The sequence below is a fragment of the Rhinoderma darwinii genome, chromosome 5, assembly GCF_050947455.1.
Source record: "Rhinoderma darwinii isolate aRhiDar2 chromosome 5, aRhiDar2.hap1, whole genome shotgun sequence".
Classification (NCBI taxonomy): Eukaryota; Metazoa; Chordata; class Amphibia; order Anura; family Rhinodermatidae; genus Rhinoderma; species Rhinoderma darwinii.
This window is the reverse complement of record NC_134691.1, coordinates 19,224,765-19,237,068: the sequence shown is the minus strand read 5'-3', so window position 1 is coordinate 19,237,068 and position 12,304 is coordinate 19,224,765.

Here is a 12,304-nt window from a genome sequence, read left to right as displayed (position 1 = left end):
AAAGTGACCCCATCTGGGAAACTAGACACCTCAAGGAAATTATCTAGGGGTATGGTGAGCATTTTGACCGCACAGGTTTTTTACAGAATTTATTGGAAGTAGGCCGTGAAAATTAAAATCAACATTTATTCAAAGAAAATTTAGGTTTAGCCATTTTTTTTCTCATTTCCACAAGGACTGAAGGAGAAAAAGCACCGTAAAATTTGTAAAGCAATGTCTCCCGAGTAAAACAATACCCCACATGTGGTAATAAACGGATATTTGAACACAGGGCATGGCTTAGAAGGGATGGAGTGCCATTTGGCTTTGGGAGATCACATTTAGCAGGAATGGTTTGAGAGGCCTTGTCACATTTACAAAGCCCCTGAGGGGACTAAACAGTGGAAACCCCCCACAAGTGACCCCATCTGGGAAACTAGACACCTCAAGGAAATTATCTAGGGGTATGGTAAGCATTTTGACCGCACAGGTTTTTTACAGAATTTATTGGAAGTAGGCCGTGAAAATTAAAATCAACATTTATTCAAAGAAAATTTAGGTTTAGCCATTTTTTTTCTCATTTCCACAAGGACTGAAGGAGAAAAAGCACCGTAAAATTTGTAAAGCAATGTCTCCCGAGTAAAACAATACCCCACATGTGGTAATAAACGGATATTTGAACACAGGGCATTGCTTAGAAGGGATGGAGTGCCATTTGGCTTTGGGAGATCACATTTAGCAGGAATGGTTTGAGAGGCCTTGTCACATTTACAAAGCCCCTGAGGGGACTAAACAGTGGAAACCCCCCACAAGTGACCCCATCTGGGAAACTAGACACCTCAAGGAAATTATCTAGGGGTATGGTAAGCATTTTGACCGCACAGGTTTTTTACAGAATTTATTGGAAGTAGGCCGTGAAAATTAAAATCAACATTTATTCAAAGAAAATTTAGGTTTAGCCATTTTTTTTCTCATTTCCACAAGGACTGAAGGAGAAAAAGCACCGTAAAATTTGTAAAGCAATGTCTCCCGAGTAAAACAATACCCCACATGTGGTAATAAACGGATATTTGAACACAGGGCATGGCTTAGAAGGGATGGAGTGCCATTTGGCTTTGGGAGATCACATTTAGCAGGAATGGTTTGAGAGGCCTTGTCACATTTACAAAGCCCCTGAGGGGACTAAACAGTGGAAACCCCCCACAAGTGACCCCATTTCGGAAACTACACCCATTGAGGAAATTATCTAGGGGTATAGTGAGAATTTTTAGTTTTGTTTTAGGTGGTTTTTTTTTACAATTTTTAAATGATCAAATTTTAAATGGGGCTGGTCAGTAGAAAAATTAATAATTGGTCATGGCCAGTATGGGAGACAGAAAAGGTGAATAATGAATAAATAAATTAAAAATCCAAGGAGGTATGATATATTTTGAAACATTGGTTCATGCACAGGCCGGGATTTGTGGGACATGTCTCACAATGGTATGTGGTGTCCTTACGAATGCCTCGCTTGGCACACACACGGCATTTTTTTTGGGGCTTCTTTTTTTTTTCAGTGGGGGGGATTTCTGTCGGGAAATGCTGGCCGGGAATTATCCTACTGACGGAAGAGCCAGATGAACTGCCCTCTCCTTCCTGGTTACCAAACATCAGGGACTTTATGACCTTTTCCTGAAATTGCAGGAACGTACCTCCACTGCTGGCATATCTATAGAGGACAAAGGCGTTGTATAAAGCCATCTGTGTAAGATGCACAGACAGCTTCTTATACCATACTCTGGTCTTGCGCATGGCGTTGTATGGTTTTATAACCTGGTCGGACAGGTCAACGCCACCCATATACTTGTTGTACTCCTGTACACAATATGGTTTTGGGACTTGGGAAGTGGATCCACGTACAGGGACTAGGCTGCATCTGCTGTCGTGTATGCTGGTCAGTATAAGGACGTCCCTTTTATCCTTATACTTTAGGAGGAGCAGATTGTCGCAGCAGAAAGCTTTGCTCTCTCCTAATTTTAGGATCTGACCCAGCAATGTTTTGGGGAGGCCCTTCTTATTTTTGCGGATTGTTCCGCATGCCAAGGTGGATCTGGACAAGAGAACTTTTACTAAGGGGACACTGTTATAAAAGTTGTCCAGATAAAGATGATAGCCTTTCCCAAGTAAAGGATGGATAAGATCCCATACGATCTTTCCACTAATTCCAAGGAAAGGGGGGCATTCTGGGGGATCTATATGGGAGTCTTTTCCCTCATAGACCCTAAAGGAGTAGGTGTAACCGGTGGCACTTTCGCACAGCTTGTAGAGCTTTATGCCGTACCGGGCTCTTTTATTGGGTAGATACTGCCTGAAGTGCAGTCTACCCTTGAAGCTGACTAGGGATTCATCTACCGAAATATTTTGCTGGGGGGTATAAACGTGGGAAAAAATTTGGGAGTAGTGGGCAATCAATGGTCGTATTTTATATAGCCTATCAAAATTTGGGTCCTGTGGGGGTGGGCACTGGCTATTATCATTGTAATGAAGGAATTTCAGGATGGCTTCGAAGCGCTTCCTTGGCATTACTGTGCGGTAAATGGGGGTGTTATATAAAATATCAAGGGACCAATAGTCTCTAATCCTAGGCTTTTTTATTAGGCCAAAACTTAAAAATATGCCCCAAAACTTCCGCAATTCCACTAGGTTTGTGGGGGTCCAATTTTGGCTTCTCCCATAATAAGAGTCAGGGTTCTGGGCGATAAATTGTTCCGCATAGATGTTGGTCTGCTGGACCATTAACGCTAAAAGGGAGTCTGAAAAAAAAAGGTTAAAATAATCAATGGGGCTGAAACCCGTCATTTCAATTTGAATGCCTGAGCGGGCTGTAAACTCAGGCACCTGGGGGGTATAATTCTCTGCAGCTTCCCAGGTCAGCTCAGGCAGATCAGGAACTACGGCTCTTCTACGCCGACTGGGGGGTGCAGATTCAGAGTCACTGGATGCAGAGGAAGATGGAAGCACGAACTGCTCCTCACCTTCACTTGCGCTGTCCGTGTCGGAACACAGCATTGCAGATGCTTCCTCGGCTAAAAAGACTCTTTTGGCCATACTGAAAAACTTGTGCTACCTAACTAACTAAAAACAGGTTAGTGGGCAGAAAAGCGGCAGATCGCTGTTTTTTTTTAACTTACGCACTGTATTTATTCCTGTCTCCGTCTCTCACAAGCTCTCTGACAGGAAAGAGCTTGTCAGAGACGGAGATGCCGGCAAACCACGGCTCCTGCGCTGTGATTGGCCTGTCAGTACTGACCAATCACAGCTCGTTTCTGGCACAGGGACCACTCTGATTGGTCCTGTTTGAATCCTGCTTTGTGATCGGGACGCTGTCACCATGTCTGTTGACATGGTGACAGTTTGAAGCTTGGGCATGCACAGCTTCCCCATGGCTCCTCTATCCCCCCCACGGGTGCAATAGGCAGGCACCACTGCTACTGCGCTGTGATTGGCCTGTCAGTACTGACCAATCACAGCTCGTTTCCGGCACAGGGACCACTCTGATTGGTCCTGTTTGAATCCTGCTTTGCGATCGGGACACTGTCACCATGTCTGTTGACATGGTGACAGTTTGAAGCTTGGGCATGCACAGCTTCCCCATGGCTCCTCTATTCCCCCCACGGGTGCAATAGGCAGGCAACACTGCTCCTGCGCTATGATTGGCCTGTCAGTACTGACCAATCACAGCTCGTTTCCGGCACAGGGACCACTCTGATTGGTCCTGTTTGAATCCTGCTTTGCGATCGGGACGCTGTCGCCATGTCTGTTGACATGGTGACAGTTTGAAGCTTGGGCATGCACAGCTTCCCCATGGCTCCTCTATTCCCCCACGGGTGCAAAAGGCAGGCACACACCGCTCATACTCGGAACTGGCTCCCGGCCGCTTTCGGAAGGAGACGCCGAGGTGGCCTTGCTCGTGCAACTCCAGGTGGGCTTGAGGCTTCCGAAAATGCCATAAAAAAAAAAGATTTTTTTATTATGAAGGTAGAAAAATCAGCGGGACCGACCCGCGAGCGAAGCCGACGGGGAGTTCCAGGAGGTCGGCATGAGTTGGCCGTGCATACCGCTAAAGCCCTCAAACTCCGACGCTGGCGCTGAGGAGCTCGTACACGGCTGCAACCGGGCTGGCACGGCTTCCCCATGGCTCCTCTATCCCCCCAAGGATGCCATAGGCAGGCACACGCCGCTCATACCCGGAGCGGGCACACCGCCGCTGACATGCATCCTTCGCGGACCGGAAGTGCTTGTCAGCCGGCTGGACACAACGGGACTCGCCGCGGGCGCTGTGGAGCTCCCACAAGGAAGCTGCCGGCATGTACAAGCTCCCAAGGGGCCCCTCTATCCCCCCACGGGTGCAAAAGGCAGGCACACGCCGCTCATACTCGGAACTGGCTCCCGGCCGCTTTCGGAAGGAGACGCCGAGGTGGCCTTGCTCGTGCAACTCCAGGTGGGCTTGAGGCTTCCGAAAATGCCATAAAAAAAAAAAGATTTTTTTATTATGAAGGTAGAAAAATCAGCGGGACCGACCCGCGAGCGAAGCCGACGGGGAGTTCCAGGAGGTCGGCATGAGTTGGCTGTGCATACCGCTAAAGCCCTCAAACTCCGACGCTGGCGCTGAGGAGCTCGTACACGGCTGCAACCGGGCTGGCACGGCTTCCCCATGGCTCCTCTATCCCCCCAAGGATGCCATAGGCAGGCACACGCCGCTCATAACCGGAGCGGGCACACCGCCGCTGACATGCATCCTTCGCGGACCGGAAGTGCTTGTCAGCCGGCTGGACACAACGGGACTCGCCGCGGGCGCTGCGGAGCTCCCACAAGGAAGCTGCCGGTATGCACAAGCTCCCACGGGGCCCCTCTATCCCCCCACAGGTGCCATAGGCAGGCACACACCGCTCATACTCGGAACTGGCTCCCGGCCGCTTTCGGAAGGAGACGCCGAGGTGGCCTTGCTCGTGCAACTCCAGGTGGGCTTGAGGCTTCCGAAAATGCCATAAAAAAAAAAAGATTTTTTTATTATGAAGGTAGAAAAATCAGCGGGACCGACCCGCGAGCGAAGCCGACGGGGAGTTCCAGGAGGTCGGCATGAGTTGGCCGTGCATACCGCTAAAGCCCTCAAACTCCGACGCTGGCGCTGAGGAGCTCGTACACGGCTGCAACCGGGCTGGCACGGCTTCCCCATGGCTCCTCTATCCCCCCAAGGATGCCATAGGCAGGCACACGCCGCTCATACCCGGAGCGGGCACACCGCCGCTGACATGCATCCTTCGCGGACCGGAAGTGCTTGTCAGCCGGCTGGACACAACGGGACTCGCCGCGGGCGCTGTGGAGCTCCCACAAGGAAGCTGCCGGCATGTACAAGCTCCCAAGGGGCCCCTCTATCCCCCCACGGGTGCAAAAGGCAGGCACACGCCGCTCATACTCGGAACTGGCTCCCGGCCGCTTTCGGAAGGAGACGCCGAGGTGGCCTTGCTCGTGCAACTCCAGGTGGGCTTGAGGCTTCCGAAAATGCCATAAAAAAAAAAAGATTTTTTTATTATGAAGGTAGAAAAATCAGCGGGACCGACCCGCGAGCGAAGCCGACGGGGAGTTCCAGGAGGTCGGCATGAGTTGGCTGTGCATACCGCTAAAGCCCTCAAACTCCGACGCTGGCGCTGAGGAGCTCGTACACGGCTGCAACCGGGCTGGCACGGCTTCCCCATGGCTCCTCTATCCCCCCAAGGATGCCATAGGCAGGCACACGCCGCTCATAACCGGAGCGGGCACACCGCCGCTGACATGCATCCTTCGCGGACCGGAAGTGCTTGTCAGCCGGCTGGACACAACGGGACTCGCCGCGGGCGCTGCGGAGCTCCCACAAGGAAGCTGCCGGTATGCACAAGCTCCCACGGGGCCCCTCTATCCCCCCACAGGTGCCATAGGCAGGCACACACCGCTCATACTCGGAACTGGCTCCCGGCCGCTTTCGGAAGGAGACGCCGAGGTGGCCTTGCTCGTGCAACTCCAGGTGGGCTTGAGGCTTCCGAAAATGCCATAAAAAAAAAAAGATTTTTTTATTATGAAGGTAGAAAAATCAGCGGGACCGACCCGCGAGCGAAGCCGACGGGGAGTTCCAGGAGGTCGGCATGAGTTGGCTGTGCATACCGCTAAAGCCCTCAAACTCCGACGCTGGCGCTGAGGAGCTCGTACACGGCTGCAACCGGGCTGGCACGGCTTCCCCATGGCTCCTCTATCCCCCCAAGGATGCCATAGGCAGGCACACGCCGCTCATACCCGGAGCGGGCACACCGCCGCTGACATGCATCCTTCGCGGACCGGAAGTGCTTGTCAGCCGGCTGGACACAACGGGACTCGCCGCGGGCGCTGTGGAGCTCCCACAAGGAAGCTGCCGGCATGTACAAGCTCCCAAGGGGCCCCTCTATCCCCCCACGGGTGCAAAAGGCAGGCACACGCCGCTCATACTCGGAACTGGCTCCCGGCCGCTTTCGGAAGGAGACGCCGACGTGGCCTTGCTCGTGCAACTCCAGGTGGGCTTGAGGCTTCCGAAAATGCCATAAAAAAAAAAAGATTTTTTTATTATGAAGGTAGAAAAATCAGCGGGACCGACCCGCGAGCGAAGCCGACGGGGAGTTCCAGGAGGTCGGCATGAGTTGGCCGTGCATACCGCTAAAGCCCTGGAACTCCGCCGCCGGCGCTGCAAAGCTCGTACACGGCTGCAACCGGGCTGGCACGGCTTCCCCATGGCTCCTCTATCCCCCCCAAGGATGCCATAGGCAGGCACACGCCGCTCATAACCGGAGCGGGCACACCGCCGCTGACATGCATCCTTCGCGGACCGGAAGTGCTTGTCAGCCGGCTGGACACAACGGGACTCGCCGCGGGCGCTGCGGAGCTCCCACAAGGAAGCTGCCGGTATGCACAAGCTCCCACGGGGCCCCTCTATCCCCCCACAGGTGCCATAGGCAGGCACACACCGCTCATACTCGGAACTGGCTCCCGGCCGCTTTCGGAAGGAGTCGCCGAGGTGGCCTTGCTCGTGCAACTCCAGGTGGGCTTGAGGCTTCCGAAAATGCCATAAAAAAAAAAAGATTTTTTTATTATGAAGGTTGAAAAATCAGCGGGACCGACCCGCGAGCGAGGCCGACGGGGAGTTCCAGGAGGTCGGCATGAGTTGGCCGCTCCTACCGCTCTTGCCCTGGAAGTCCACAGCGGGCGCTGCAGAGCTCCTACACGGCTGCCCCCGGTCTTGCACAGCTTCCCCATGGCTCCTGTATCCCCCCCACGGGTGCAGGCACACGCCGCTCATACACTCTGGGGCTGGCTGACAGCCCAGGTGACATGCCACCTCCTAGCCGACCGGAAGTACATGTCAGGCGGCTTGGGACATAGTGGGACCCCCCCCCCGCTGGCGCTGTGGAGCTCATACACTGTTGCCACCGGGCATGCACAGCTTGCATACGGCTCCTCTACCCCGGGCTGCAATGGGCAGCACACCCCGCTCATACACTCTGGAGCTGGCTGACAGCAACTGCTACTGATAATGATGATGACGATAATGTGCAAAGGGTTATCTATCGGCGGACAGTATCACACTCTGGCCCTGGAACTGTGCCACGGTCTGCCTCTGCTGTTCACTACCGCCTCTGACATTTTTGAACATACCCCACTTTAACTTGATTTTAAATGTTTCACTTTCAAATGTTTCACTTTCAGTAGCAGAAATGCCATTCTTTGACATTTGGGCCTTTTTATTGTCACTGCTGCTTGGTCACCAAATGGATCTCCTTGGATTGAGGCCTAGTCCTCTCCCCACCGCCCTGGAACTCTGCCCCGGCCTACGCTGCCTGCCGTCACACCCCTGGCCCTGGAACTCTGCCCCGGCCTACCTCTGCTGTTCACTACCGCCTCTGACATTTTTGAACATACCCCACTTTAACTTGATTTTAAATGTTTCACTTTCAAATGTTTCACTTTCAGTTGCAGAAATGTCATTCTTTGACATTTGGGCCTTTTTATTTTCACTGCTGCTTGGTCACCAAATGGATCTCCTTGGATTGAGGCCTAGTCCTCTCCCCACCGCCCTGGAACTCTGCCCCGGCCTACGCTGCCTGCCGTCACACCCCTGGCCCTGGAACTCTGCCCCGGCCTACCTCTGCTGTTCACTACCGCCTCTGACATTTTTGAACATACCCCACTTTAACTTGATTTTAAATGTTTCACTTTCAAATGTTTCACTTTCAGTTGCAGAAATGTCATTCTTTGACATTTGGGCCTTTTTATTTTCACTGCTGCTTGGTCACCAAATGGATCTCCTTGGATTGAGGCCTAGTCCTCTCCCCACCGCCCTGGAACTCTGCCCTGGCCTACGCTGCCTGCCGTCACACCCCTGGCCCTGGAACTCTGCCCCGGCCTACCTCTGCTGTTCACTACCGCCTCTGACATTTTTGAACATACCCCACTTTAACTTGATTTTAAATGTTTCACTTTCAAATGTTTCACTTTCAGTTGCAGAAATGTCATTCTTTGACATTTGGGCCTTTTTATTTTCACTGCTGCTTGGTCACCAAATGGATCTCCTTGGATTGAGGCCTAGTCCTCTCCCCACCACCCTGGAACTCTGCCCCGGCCTACGCTGCCTGCCGTCACCCCCTGGCCCTGGAACTCTGCCCCGGCCTGCCTCTGCTGCTCACCACCGCCTCTGACATTTGTGAACATACCCCACTTTAACTTGATTTTAAATGTTTCACTTTCAAATGTTTCACTTTCAGTAGCAGAAATGGCATTCTTTGACATGTGGGCCTTTTTATTTTCACTGCTGCTTGGTCACCAAATGGATCTCCTTGGATTGAGGCCTAGTCCTCTCCCCACCGCCCTGGAACTCTGCCCCGGCCTACGCTGCCTGCCGTCACCCCCTGGCCCTGGAACTCTGCCCCGGCCTGCCTCTGCTGCTCACCACCGCCTCTGACATTTGTGAACATACCCCACTTTAACTTGATTTTAAATGTTTCACTTTCAAATGTTTCACTTTCAGTAGCAGAAATGGCATTCTTTGACATTTGGGCCTTTTTATTTTCACTGCTGCTTGGTCACCAAATGGATCTCCTTGGATTGAGGCCTAGTCCTCTCCCCACCGCCATGGAACTCTGCCCCGGCCTACGCTGCCTGCCGTCACACCCCTGGCCCTGGAACTCTGCCCCGGCCTGCCTCTGCTGCTCACCACCGCCTCTGACATTTTTGAACATACCCCACTTTAACTTGATTTTAAATGTTTCACTTTCAAATGTTTCACTTTCAGTAGCAGAAATGTCATTCTTTGACATTTGGGCCTTTTTATTTTCACTGCTGCTTGGTCACCAAATGGATCTCCTTGGATTGAGGCCTAGTCCTCTCCCCACCGCCCTGGAACTCTGCCCCGGCCTACGCTGCCTGCCGTCACACCCCTGGCCCTGGAACTCTGCCCCGGCCTGCCTCTGCTGCTCACCACCGCCTCTGACATTTGTGAACATACCCCACTGTAACTTGATTTTAAATGTTTCACTTTCAGTAGCAGAAATGTCATTCTTTGGCATTTGGGCCTTTTTATTGTCACTGCTGTTTAGTCACCAAATGGATCTCCTTGGATTGAGGCCCAGTCCTCTCCCCACCGCCCTGGAACTCTGCCCCGGCCTACGCTGCCTGCCGTCACCCCCTGGCCCTGGAACTCTGCCCCGGCCTGCCTCTGCTGCTCACCACCGCCTCTGACATTTTTGAACATACCCCACTTTAACTTGATTTTAAATGTTTCACTTTCAAATGTTTCACTTTCAGTAGCAGAAGTGTCATTCTTTGACATTTGGGCCTTTTTATTTTCACTGCAGTTTGGTCACCAAATGGATCTCCTTACCTACCAGCAATCACCCTGGAACTCTGGCTGGGCATGGGGATGCAAGTTGCTCCCGCTGACTCCCACCGGGACCTACCTGCAATCACCCTGGAACTCTGGCTGGGCATGGGGATGCAGGTTGCTCCCGCTGCCCCCCTTCCACCCCACCGGGACCTACCAGCAATCACCCTGGAACTCTGGCTGGGCATGGAGATGCGGGTTGCTCCCCCTTCCACCCCACCGGGACCTACCAGCAATCGCCCTGGAACTCTGGCTGGGCATGGGGATGCAAGTTGCTCCCGCTGACTCCCACCGGGACCTACCTGCAATCACCCTGGAACTCTGGCTGGGCATGGGGATGCAAGTTGCTCCCGCTGCTCCCCTTCCACCCCACCGGGACCTACCACCAATCACCCTGGAACTCTGGCTGGGCATGGAGATGCAAGTTGCTCCCGCTGCCCCCCCACCGGGACCTACCTGCAATCACCCTGGAACTCTGGCTGGGCATGGGGATGCAGGTTGCTCCCGCTGCTCCCCTTCCACCCCACCGGGACCTACCACCAATCACCCTGGAACTCTAGCTGGGCATGGGGATGCAGGTTGCTCCCGCTGCCCCCCCACCGGGTCCTTCCAGCAATCACCCTGGAACTCTGGCTGGGCATGGGGATGCATGTTGCTCCCGCTGGCCCCCAACGGGACCTACTTGCAATCACCCTGGAACTCTGGCTGGGCATGAGGATGCAGGTTGCTCCCGCTGCCCCCCCACCGGGACCTACCACCAATCACCCTGGAACTCTGGCTGGGCATGGGGATGCAGGTTGCTCCCGCTGGCCCCCCACCGGGACCTACCTGCAATCACTCTGGAACTCTGGCTGGGCATAGGGACACAGGTTGGTCCCGCTGCCCCCCCCTTCCACCCCACCGGGACATACCTGCAATCATCCTGGAACTCTGGCTGGGCATGGGGATGCAAGTTGCTCCCGCTGCCCCCCCCACCGGGTCCTTCCTGCAATCACCCTGGAACTCTGGCTGGGCATGGGGATGCATGTTGCTCCCGCTGGCCCCCAACGGGACCTACCTGCAATCACTCTGGAACTCTGGCTGGGCATAGGGACACAGGTTGGTCCCGCTGCCCCCCCTTCCACCCCACCGGGACATACCTGCAATCACCCTGGAACTCTGGCTGGGCATGAGGATGCAGGTTGCTCCCGCTGCCCCCCACCGGGACCTACCACCAATCACCCTGGAACTCTGGCTGGGCATGGGGATGCAGGTTGCTCCCGCTGCCCCCCCACCGGGACCTACCACCAATCACCCTGGAACTCTGGCTGGGCATGGGGATGTAGGTTTCTCCCGCTGCCCCCCCACCGGTACCTACCACCAATCACCCTGGAACTCTGGCTGGGCATGGGGATGCAGGTTGCTCCCGCTGCCCCCCCACCGGGACCTACCACCAATCACCCTGGAACTCTGGCTGGGCATGGGGATGCATGTTGCTCCCGCTGGCCCCCAACGGGACCTACCTGCAATCACCCTGGAACTCTGGCTGGGCATGAGGATGCAGGTTGCTCCCGCTGCCCCCCCACCGGGTCCTTCCAGCAATCACCCTGGAACTCTGGCTGGGCATGAGGATGCAGGTTGCTCCCGCTGCCCCCCCACCGGGACCTACCACCAATCACCCTGGAACTCTAGCTGGGCATGGGGATGCAGGTTGCTCCCGCTGCCCCCCCACCGGGTCCTTCCAGCAATCACCCTGGAACTCTGGCTGGGCATGGGGATGCATGTTGCTCCCGCTGGCCCCCAACGGGACCTACCTGCAATCACCCTGGAACTCTGGCTGGGCATGAGGATGCGGGTTGCTCCCGCTGCCCCCCCACCGGGACCTACCACCAATCACCCTGGAACTCTGGCTGGGCATGGGGATGCAGGTTGCTCCCGCTGCCCCCCCACCGGGACCTACCACCAATCACCCTGGAACTCTAGCTGGGCATGGGGATGCAGGTTGCTCCCGCTGCCCCCCCACCGGGTCCTTCCAGCAATCACCCTGGAACTCTGGCTGGGCATGGGGATGTAGGTTTCTCCCGCTGCCCCCCACCGGGACCTACCACCAATCACCCTGGAACTCTGGCTGGGCATGGGGATGTAGGTTTCTCCCGCTGCCCCCCCCCACCGGTACCTACCACCAATCACCCTGGAACTCTGGCTGGGCATGAGGATGCATGTTGCTCCCGCTGGCCCCCAACGGGACCTACCTGCAATCACCCTGGAACTCTGGCTGGGCATGGGGATGCAGGTTGCTCCCGCTGCCCCCCCCACCGGGACCTACCACCAATCACCCTGGAACTCTAGCTGGGCATGGGGATGCAGGTTGCTCCCGCTGCCCCCCCCACCGGGTCCTTCCAGCAATCACCCTGGAACTCTGGCTGGGCA